Source organism: Heterodontus francisci, chromosome X (genome assembly GCF_036365525.1).
Source record: "Heterodontus francisci isolate sHetFra1 chromosome X, sHetFra1.hap1, whole genome shotgun sequence".
In the NCBI taxonomy this organism is placed as follows: Eukaryota; Metazoa; Chordata; class Chondrichthyes; order Heterodontiformes; family Heterodontidae; genus Heterodontus; species Heterodontus francisci.
The window spans coordinates 9806420-9818512 of NC_090421.1; the positions used below are offsets into that span (position 1 = coordinate 9806420).

Sequence of the window (12093 nt, forward strand, 5' to 3'; positions counted from 1 at the left end):
CCTTATTCAAAGCTTCAAATTTAGGAAATTCAAGGTTCAACAAAATAAAGTTCAGAACTTCTTTTCATTACTCTCGAATTTCGTTCAATTTTTTTTTGTGTGTATTTCTCTAATCTTCCTGCACCATGGATCTCCTACAACTGAGAGGTGGGCCAGGCAACCTATTCCCAGGCTTTTGTACCTCTGTTGCTCTTGAGTTGGGTGCCAAATAGTTATTCCTATGTTCTTCATCCCCTTCTCTGTGGAGAGATGCCCAGTCTCAGCTTGGCATCTTGCCACAGCAGCATGGCCAAGACTGCAAAACTTAGAGTAACCCTGAATCCTGCCACTCTAATGCCACACCAGTGGTGCTCTAACCCACTATGCCCCCTGAAGTTCAAAACTTATCCAATGAACTTCATCAGATATGCAAGACAAAGATAACATATGCATTGAAAGAGATTGATAATCAGTCAGCAGAAATGAAGGTAATCAGTGCATTTTACTGATGGAGTTGATGTCATAGTGTTCACAAAGATTCTTTTTCTCCCCCTCTGAATTTATCAAATTATTGAATGCAATATTGAACATTCTGAAGTGCCGTTCATAAATGTACCTCAAAAAACTGTACTTCATGTCATGTAGGAAAAATAATTCTATCAAGAACCATGACAGGAGAATGCTGACCGCTATGTGTAACAAAATTTTAAACAGCATTTTACCATGTCAGTACACATAGTGACCAGAGCTAATCTTCCCCTTCTTTTTGGACAAGCATTATTGGGTGTACTGTCCAAATAAATTAGCCCCCTGTGGCTAGCTGAAGTGAACGATGGAGGTAATTAATAGAACAGTTGATCCGAATTGAAAAAAAACTGTGGTGCCTTTGCCTGCATAGGATACGCCTACCAAAGAAAAGACACAAGTGTGAAGGAGCAAAGGGGTTTAGGTGTTCATGTGCACAAATCACCAAAAACTAGTGGACAGATACAAAAAAAGTCATCAAAAAGGCGAATGGAACGTTGGCCTTTATCTTGAGGTCCAGAATACAAAGGGGACGAAGTTATGCTATATTTTTATAAAGCTCTGGTTAGACCCCATCTGGAGTTGTGTGTTCACTTCTGGGCACTACATCTCAGGAAGGATATATTAGCCTTGGAGATGGTGCAGTGCAGATTCACCAGAATGGATACCAAGGCTGAAAGGATTAAACTATGGGGGCAGATTGCATAAACTGGACTTGTAAAGGCATTTGACAAGGTCGCACATGGCAGACTGGTCAGTAAAGTAAAAGCCCATGGGATACAGGGGAATGTGGCGAGTTGGATCCAAGATTGTCTCAGTGACAGGAAACAAAGGGTAATGGTCGACGGATGTTTTTGCGAATGGTAGGCAGTTTCCAGTGGCGTTCCACAGGGCTCATTGTTGGGTTCCTTGCTGTTCGTGTTATATATTAATGATTTGGACTTAAATGTGGGAGGCATAATTGGGAAATTTGCAGATGACACAAAAATTGGCCGTGTAGTTGATAAAGAAGAGGATAGTTGTACACTCCAGAATTATATCAATGGTTTGGCTGAGTGGGCGGAAAAGTGGCAAATGGAATTCAATCCAGAGAAGTATGAAGTCATGTATTTGGGAGGGCAAACAAAGCGAGGGAATACACAATAAACGGGAGGATATTGAGAGGGGTAGAGGAAGTGAGAGACCTTGGAATGCATGTCCGCAGGTCCCTGAAGGTGGCAGGACAGGTAGATAGAGTGAAGAAGGCATATGGAATGCTTTCCTTTATTGGCCGAGGTATAGAATACAAAAGCAGGGATGTAATGCTGGAACTGTATAAAATGCTGGTTAGGCCACAGCTGGAGTATTGCGTACAGTTCTGGTCACATTACAGGAAGGATATAATTGCTCTGGAGAGAGTACAGAGATTTACAAGAATGTTGCCAGGGCTTGAAAATTGCAGCTATGATGAAAGATTGGATAGGCTAGGGTTGTTTTCCTTAGAAAAGAGGAGGCTGAGGGGTGACTTAATTGAGGCGTACAAAATTATGAGGGGCCTAGATAGAGTAGACAGGAAGGACCTGTTTTCCCTAGCGGAGAGGTCAATTACCAGCGGGCACAGATTTAAGGTTATTGGTAGAAGGATTAGAGTGGACATGAGGAAAACCTTAGGGTGTCTGGAAATCACTGCCCGGATTGGTGGTGAAGACAGAAACCCTCAACTCGTTTAAAAGGTACCTGGACCTGCACCTTAAGTGCTGTAACCTGCAAGGCTACGGACCAGGTGCTGGAAGGTGGGATTAGATTGCGTGGCTAGTTTTTTCAGCCGGCACTGACACGATGGGCTGAATGGCCTCTTTCTGTGTCGTAACATTTCTATGATTCTAATGGTATTCTCTTAAGTCTAGAAGGTTTGAAGGGTGATCTAACTGAGATCTCTAAAATTATAAAATGATGAAAGGATCCAATAGGTAAATAAGGAGACCCTATGTTCTCTGGTGGGGAAATCTAAAACAAGTGGGCACCATCTTACAGATAGACCAGTTAGGGGTGAAATCAGGAAGCATTTCTTCCCACACAAAGGATAGTGGAAATCTGGAACTCTGTCCCCAAAAGGCTATGGATGTTGAGTCAGTTGGAGCTTTCAAGACTGAAATTCAATAGACTTTTGTGAGTTAAAGATATTATGGAATTTGGAGAAAAGGCGAGTAAATGGAGCTGGGGTACAGATCAGTCATGATCTAATTGAACAAAACAGGCGGCAGGATCTGAATGGCCTACTCCTGTTCCTATGTCCCCAAGATGTGTATCCAAAATGTGATTCTGCCAAACAGCTAATCATAATGATGAATATATTATAGATCCACCAAAGGCACGTTATGTAAAGGTAGCGTTTGTTATTGCAGGCCAGTTTTTTTTTTTATTTGTTTGTGGGCATCACTGGCTCGGCCAGCATTTATTGCCCACCCCAAGTCTTGCTCAGCCATTTCAAAGGGCATTTAAGAGTCAACCACATTGCTGTGGGTCTGGAGTCACATGTAGACCAGACCAGATAAGGACAGCAGATTTCCTTCCCTATAGGACATTAGTGAACCAGATGGGTTTTTACAACAATTGACAATGGTTTCATAGTCACCATTAGACTAGCTTTTAATTCTAGATTTTTATTTATTGAATTCAAATTTCACCATCTGCCATTGTGAGATTTGAACCCATGTCCCCAGTTTTAGCCTGGGCCTCTGCATTGCTCATCCAGTGACATTATCACGACACCACCGCCTCCTCCTACAGTTGCTAACAAACAAGAAAATACTTCCGAGTGTGAAGCTGTGGCCCCCAATATTGCACCAACCCAAGTGTGCTCTACTCTAAAGTACCTGGACCTGCCCATATTTCGGAATTGAATGTATGTATTGTGGGCACATGCGGGGACGCATGTCTATGCAGAGATCAACATTTATCTATTCCTGTTTTTTTTGTTGTAAGAGAACACAGCACACAATGGAAGAGTTATGTCTGCACTTTGAGGAAAGGAAGCAGCCTTTCGAGACCTGATCCCATTTGAGGAGTGTACCCACGTGGGTGAAGCCATTTAATTCCAGGGGATTAATAAAATGGAGAGAGGAATGGGAATGGGTAAGCTACGTTACGGAGAATACTTCACTTCCCAATGTCTGCTGAACGGATTTAGCAGCTGCCAGCTCTTCCAGCTCCTCAGGGATGTCCCCCGGAAACTCCATGAGACAAAACAAAAACATCCAATGCTGCCATAACCTTGAGTGTGACTGGCAGCACTTTGCCAACGCTGTAGTGTTGGCTTCAAGTCTTCATGAAGGAGGTCACTAAACTCCCCCACTACCTTCCTGCTGAACCTTAACCTGCAAAGTCTTCGGTTAAGAGCTGGAATGATTCTGTGAGTATCATAAATTTGGATGCAATGGGTTAAAGGTGGGTAGGTGACTTTCCCCCCACTTAATAACATCTCCCTGGCATCCAAAAGTGCTTCCTGATCATCCAGTTCATTTTCTTCCTCATAAGCCCTATATAAAGGAAAACAAAATAGGAATCCCATTCCGCCAATTGAAATTGTGGTCTCCAAATACACACAGCACCTCCACCCCCCAGCACAATGCAGAAACTGGTACATCTCTTTAGCTGCTAAGTATGTCAGTAACCTTGGACCAGTAATAGTACAAAGCTGTGAAACTCTACTTGCACAGAACTTACTGCTTGCTCCTTTAAAAATCTCTATGAGGCACAGTGAGATGCATCACTTGTGATGCAGAGGAGGTGGTGCAGGTGCAATGCAATTGCAGCAGAGAACAGCATGATGGGTATACTCTCATTTTCTTCGCTTCGTACCCAAAAACAAGTGCATTTGGGGTGCTGAGCAGAGGAAAATTGGGACTGTTCAGCCACGTTAGCTAACTACCTGCAGCTGTCAATCATAAAAACAACTTTCAGATCATAGGGAAGAGGTCAAAAACTTGGTGCACTTGATTATGGATAAAATGATACAGTAAAATGCATCCAGTATAAACAGTTGAAAGAGAGATACTGATACATAAAATCACAAAATGCTTTTTGCAATACACTACTGTGCCTTCTTGTTAAGGTAGTGGGCTTGTTCCCCATAGTTTTAATCAAAGCATCTCCCATCTGGGAGATTAGTTGCTGCTTCAAGTCCCTATTATGTTGGGACCAAACACAGTCTTTTCTTCTACTATGCTCTGTTGTTGTGATTTGTTGATTCTGGACTGGCTGTGTAGCTCCATTATGGAGTGTGCAACCTGGTTCTTGGATCTATCCATAAATGATGGTTCTATTTTCTGCAGGTGTCTCATATTCCTCTTTTAAGATCTTTCCGTCCTTGGGTCTGCTGTTGGTAGATTGAATATCCACTTGATTTTGCCCTTTTGCTGGTATCCATTTCCCTTTCCTTGTTGGCTTAACTCTGACAACAACTTCTCTATGCTTAGTGAGTGCTTTGGTACCTTTGCTGTTGAGCTGGGCCCATTTCGCATTCCTAAGGTATGGTTTATTTTTACACTACTTAGCATTCTTAGTTTCAAAAGTCAATGTAATATGGGAAAGGGTTAAATAGTCTTTCAGAAATTGAACAGTCCAGTGTTTCAGTTGCTGTGTTGCATCAGCCAAGAAGATTGAGGTAAGGTGCTGAATTGAACTGCTGTGCTTTTGCAATTTTTAAGCGCTCTCTGTCTTGCCATTTGACATGGCTGCCAACTGTTGGAATTTGCTTGACTTAAATGGTGGGCCATTGTCTGATATAAGTTCATTTGGAATACGATGACATGCCAAATAAGCTCTCATCTTAGGTACTTTTTTTTTACAATTTTTAAAAAATCAGACAATCTGTCTATTTCAAAAGGAAATCTGAATACCAGCCAGGACATATGAGGTAGTTCATTCCATATACATCAAACAAATCATGCTCGTATTTCTCCCAGGGCCTTTCTGTTATTTGCTGTTTGTCTTGAAACTGTTGGCATACATCACATTTTCTTTCTATTTTCTTGTGCAACGGCCAGTAATTCATTTCTCTAATTCGCTGAAGACATCTTTGGATTCCAATGTTAAACTCTGTCATTTCTTTTCTTATCTGGACTGGTAACATTGCAGCATATTCATGGTTTCAATCTCTGTTTCTGAATGTGTGTCAATTGACATGACTTCCTGTCAACCTTCCTGGTCAGTAATGTAAATACACTCTGCTTGATGCATCAGCAATAAACAGTTCCTTGCTTCTCTTACAGATTTTTATCTTCGACGAAAGTGTCATGTGTCACACCAGCAATGTTTTCCCAGTTTCAACTGCATCATGGAGTCTTCCTGAAATTCCTCAGAAGCTGGATAGATTTCAAAAGGCATGTCCAACCGTCTGTACCTTTTAAAAGGTGTGGAAAAAGTGGTGAGCAGACTCAAGTCATCTAATATAATATGCCAAAACCCATTCTTCGTATCCACAGCTGTGAATATTTTCACTTTCGCTGATTCAGAGAGTTCACCGCCGACAGGAGCTTTCCTAAGTGGCTTTGGATCAATACACAGGCACACTTAATCATTTGCTTTCAGTACCACTGTTGAAAAGATCCTATCAACCAGCTCGTTAATATGCTTCTTGACAAGTTCTTTTACAGCTGGAGGAAGTTTTCTGGCTGGCAACTGGGATCTTAAGATCAACTTAAAAGGTGCAGAGTGCCCAATTTTCCTTTTCCTTTGAAGACATCCTGGTATTTGAACAGTACATCTTGTCTTGAGAGTTTATCATACTGTTCTTGTGGATCAAGTTGCATTTGTGGAATGACTCCAGCACCCAAAACAAGTCCACATGCAGTTGGTAATGTTTGAAACTATTCTAGTTATATTTGTTCATCTTGGAGCTTCTAACACAACTCATCTTTTCCGAATGGTTTAATGTTTTTTGTTTAACATGTTCAGTTAGGTGTTAGATTTCTGAAACTCTCTGGCACTTGGATCATCAGCCTCAGGTATTGATTCTCAGGTAGAACATTGACAATAGAAGCACAGGCGAGCTGAAATCTGATTTGCTTGTTGCTTAAGAACATGTTGACATAATTTGTTGGGATATTGATCATCTACAAGTTCAATAACTTCATGCAAGAGAATGTGATCTTCCGCTAAGCTACAATTAGCTTCATCTACTGAAGATCACCTTTGTTCTGACCTCTGGACTCTGGACACTTGGCTGAGAAATACTTCTGTTCTTTACATTTCTTGCACTTTTGACACTAAGACAGGCTTCTTTCTTTTTGGCATGGCATGATATTTCCCATAGGATTTACAGTCAATTTCAGGAGCTTTATCATTTTTTTTCACCTTTTACTTTACCATGTATTGAACTGCTTTCCTGGATCCTCATTTCTTTCAGCCACTCGGCTGTTGATTCACTAGCTTTACATAGGTCAATGTGTTGTCAATGTTGTGAATGTTCATTTTAGTTCTTGTAAAGTTTTCTGCTTCATACCATTGTCCTGTGTCCCAATAAATATTGTGCCACTGATGTGACTTTCTTCAAGCTAGGTTGTGGAAATTGGCAACAATATAATCTCCACATCCACCTTGCCTTCATCTGACTCAAACCAAAGACTATCAAGTATTTTCAGTGCTTCTCTGCTCATGTGGGTAATTAGTGTAATAGTTGTGACATACTTTGGCTACTGAATGAAATGATTGTCTTGCACATTTGCTGATTTCTGGCTAGATTAGCTACCATATCAACATTTGCTCTCGATGGTACATTTGATAAAAGGTTAGAAACGGTTCAATAGCTGCATTCTTGATGCTCAACATATCAATTTTCCATTTTAAGTGAATTGTCAATTGATACAATTACACAGAGAAGGATACAATAAAACAAAAAAAATTGATTAGTTTCCTGGCTTCAATTTCTTTTTCTGCATCTCTCTTTAAAACGTTCTGGAGTGTTTGTTAATACGTTCGGCTGGGAACAAACTAGAAGACTTCAAAGGTTGAAAACATGCTGTGTACTGATCAGAAATTTGAACAAGGTTACACTGCCAGCTTAAGAGGGAATACTCAGGGAGCTTCCTGTACTTGACTATGGATAGAAAGATACATCAATAGAGATACATCCACAATGATCAGATTACTGTAGCCAGCCTGGTCGATCCAGGATCCTTTCAGAAGGAATAAAGAAGTTGTGGTGCCGGACAATTTAACTTGCTCCGTGAATAATGAAGCAAAACATCACTGGATTGCTTTCATTTTTCCAATTTCCTCAATTTTCTCTGCTCCTGTTTTTCCTAAAGCACCAACTCCTTCCTGAAGCACAGGATCCAGTTGCCCTCAGTACTTTCTCCAAAAGGCCATTCTTCATGTTTTCTAGCCCATCTGTATTGGCAGGCTATTTTACCACATGGGGCATTACATCCTCAGCTTCAATCCTCTACCCACATGCATATCTTGCAGCAAGGATCATTCGATGACCATCAGGAAGCTGCACAGGGGATTGGGGGGGGGGGGGTGGGGGGGGGAGCATAGTAGTTGCGTTACTGGACTAGTAATCCAGAGGCCTGGACTAACCAAGGCAGCTGGGAATTTACATTCCGTTAATTAAATAAATCTGATATCAAAAGCTACTATCAGTAATGGTGACCATGAAACTAGCAGTCTACACTAATGAGAAGGAAATCTGCTGTCTTTACCCAGTCTGGCCTACGTGACTCCAGACCCACAAAGTCATTGACTCTTAACTGTTCTCTGAAATGGCCTAGCAAGCCACACCCTTGTATCAAAATCACAACGAAAAACTGAATGCACCACCGAGCATTGACCTAGGCACCAGATTCGGACACGACAAAGGCTCACTCAGCTCAGTCAACCCTGCAAAGTCCTCCTCACCATTATTTGGGGAGCTGTGCCACAGACTAATCAAGCAACAGCCTGGCATAGTCATACTCACCGAATCATACTTTACAACCAACGTCCCTGACACCACCATCACCATCCTTGGGTACGTCCTCTCCCACCGGCAGGAGAGATCCACCAGAGGTGGTGGCACAGTGGTATACATTTAGGAGAGTGTAGCCCTGGGAGTCTTCAACATTGACTCTGGACATGGACTCAATGGGTCGAATGCCTCTTCCTGTGCTATAATGACTCTGTGACTCTGTAACCCCATGAAGTCGCATGGCATCAGGGCAAACACAGTCAAGGAAACCTCCTGCTGATTACCACCTACTGCGCTCCCTTACCTGATGAATCAGTACTTCTCCAAGTTGAACACTTGGAAAAAGCACTGAGGGTAGCAAGGACTCAGAATGTACTCTGGACAGGGGACATCAATGTCCATCACCAAGAGTAGCTCGGTAGCACCACGACTGACCGAGCTAGCTGAGTCCTAAAGGAGATATCTGACAGACTGGGCCCGCGGCATGTGGTGAGAACCAACAAGATGGAAAAACCCACTTGACTTCACCCTCACAAATCTGGCTGTCACAGATACATCTGCCCATGACAGCATTGGCAGGAGTGACCACCGCCTAGTCTTTGTGGAGATGAAGTCCCATCATCAGACTGAGGACACGATTCATGTTGTGCGGCACTACCACAGTGCTATGGGACCAATTCAAATAAGATCTAGCAGCTCAAAACTGGGCATCCAAGAAGCACTGTGGGGAATCAGCAGCAGCAGAATTGTATTCAAACACAATCTGTAACCTCATGGCCTGGCATCTCCCTCACTCTACCATTACCGTCAAGGTATGGGAAGAACCCTAGTTCAATGAAGAATGCAGGAGAGCATACCAGGAGCAGCAGCAGGCATATCTAAAAATGAGGTGCCAACCTGGTGAAGCAACAACATAGGACTACATGCATGCTAATCAGCAGAAACAGCATACTATAGACAGAGCTAAGCGATCCCACAACCAATGGATCAGTTCAAAGCTTTGCAGCCCTGCCACATCCAGTTGTGAATGGTGGTGGACAATTAAACAACTAACAGGAGAAGATTCCCTGAACATCACCATCCTCATTGATGCTGGAGCCCAACACGTTAGTGCAAAACCCAAGGCAGAATGCTTGCATGCATCTTCAGCCAGACGTGCCAAGTAGGTAATCCATCTTGGCCTCCTCCTGAAGTCCCCACATCGCAGAAGCCAGTCTTCAGCCAATTCAATTCACTCCAGGTGATATCAAAAAATGGCGGAGAACACTGGATACAGCAAAGGCTATGAGCACTGACAACATCTTGGCTGTAGTGCTGAAGAATTGTGCTCCAAAATTAGCCATGCCTTTAGCCAAGCTGGCATCTACCTGACAAAGTGGAAATTTGATCTGGTATGTCCTGTCCACAAAAAGCAGGACAAGTCCAACCCGGCCAATTACCACCCCATCAGTCTACTCTCAATCATCAACAAAGTGATGGAAGGTGTCGTCGACAGTGCTATCAAGCTGCACTTACTCACCAACAACCTGCTCACTGAGTTTTGGGTTCAGCCAGGGCCACTCAGCTCCTGACCTCATTACAGCCTCGGTCCAAACATGGAGAAAAGAGCTGAATTTCAGAGGTGAGGTGAAAGTAACTGTCCTTGACATCAAAGTAGCATTTGAACAAGTGTGGCAGAGGAGCCCTAGCAAAACTGAATTCAATACGAATCGGGGGTAAATTCTCCACTGTCTGGAGTCATACCTAGCAGAAAGGAAGATGGTTGTGGTTGTTGGAGGTCAATCATCTCAGCCCCAGGACATCACTGCAGGAGTTCCTCAGGGTAGTATCCTAGGCCCAACCATCTTCGGCTGCTTCATCAATGACCTTCCCTCCATCATAAGGTCAGAAGTGGGGATATCCGCTGATGATTGCATATCGTTCAATTTCATTCGCAACTCGTCAGATACTAAAGCAGTCCGTACCCACATGCAGCAAGACCTGGATCTTAGGTCTTAAAAGAAGAGGCTAGTAGATAGTTGATACGTTATTTTAATTATCCAAAATTCCCTAGATTCGGGGAAGGTTCCGCTAGACTGGAAAATAGCGAATGTAACTCCTTCATTCAAAAAGGGAGGGAGATAGAAAGCAAGAAACTACAGGCCAGTTAGCTTAAAATCTGTCTTCGGGAAAATGTTAGAAGCTATTATTAAAGACGTTATAGCAGGGTATTTAGAAAAATTCAAGGTAATCGGGCAGAGTCAACATGGTTTTGTGAAAGGGAAATCATGTTTAACCAATTTATTGGAGTTCATTGAGGGAGTTACATGTGCTGTGGATAAAGGGGAACCAGTGGATGTATTGTACTTAGATTTCCAGAAGGCATTTGATAACGTGCCACATCAAAGGTTATTGCACAAAATAAAAGCTCATGGTATATGGGGTAACATATTGGCATGGATAGAAGATTGGCTAGCTAACAGGAAACAGAGAGTATGCATAGATTTTCCGGTTGGCAAGATGTAACGAGTGGTGTGCCACAGGGATCTGTGCTGGGACCTCAACTTTTTACAATTTATATAAATGACTTAGATGAAGGGACCAAAGGTATGATTGCTAAATTTGCTGATAACACAAAGATAGGTAGGAAAGTAAGTTGTGAAGAGGACATAAGGGGGCTACAAAGGGATATAGATAGGTTAAGTGAGTGGGCAAAGACCTGGCAAATGTGGGAAAGTATGAAATTGTCCACTTTGGCAGGAAGAATAAAAAAGCAGATTATCTAAATAGTGAGAGATTGCAGAGCTCTGAGATGCAGAGAGATCTGAGTGTCCTAGTGCATGAATCGCAAAAGGTTAGTATGCAGGTACAGCACGTAATTAGGAAAGCTAATAGAATGTTATTGTTTATCGCGAGGGGAATTGAATACAAAAGTAGGGAGCTTATGCTTCAGCTATACAGGGCATTGGTGAGACCACATCTAGAGTATTGTGTACAGTACTGGTCTCCTTATTTAAGGAAGGATGTAAATGCGTTGGAGGCAGTACAGAGAAGGTTTACTAGACTGATACCTGGAATGGGCGGGCTGTCTTACGAGGAATGATTGGACAGGCTAGGCTTGTATCCTCTGGAATTTAGAAGAGTAAGAGGTGACTTGATTGAAACATATAAGATCCTGAGGGGTCTTGACAGGGTGGGTGTGGAAAGGATGTTTCCCCTTGTGGGAGAATCTAGAACTAGGGGTCACTGTTTAAAAATAAGGGGTCGCCCATTTAAGACAGATGAGGAGAACATTTTTCTCGCAGCGGGTCGTGAGTCTTTGGAATTCTCTTCCTCAAAAGGCGGTGGAAGCAGAGTCTTTGAATATTTTTAAGGCAGAGGTAGATAGATTCTTGATAAGCAAGGGGGTGGAAGGTTATCGGGGGTAGGTGGAAATGTGGAGTAATCAGTTCAGCCATGAACTTATTGAATGGTGGAGCAGGCTCGAAGGGCCGAGTGGCCTACTCCTGCTCCTAATTCGTATGTTCATATGTACAACATTCAGGCTTGGGCTGATCTGTAAAAATTAACATTCATATCAGGCAGTGACCATCTCTAACAAGGGAGAGTCTAACCACCTCCTCTTGACATTCGATGGCACTGACATTATCAAATTCCCCACAAACAACATCCTGAGAGTC

At 42.6% G+C, this 12093-nt stretch overlaps 1 protein-coding gene across 13 annotated transcripts in view; it reads right to left on the minus strand.

The window, feature by feature from the left end:
* Window positions 1-12093, minus strand: part of LOC137358726 (sodium channel protein type 8 subunit alpha-like) — a 238476-nt gene that overhangs the window by 20803 nt on the left and 205580 nt on the right. The window lies entirely within an intron of this gene.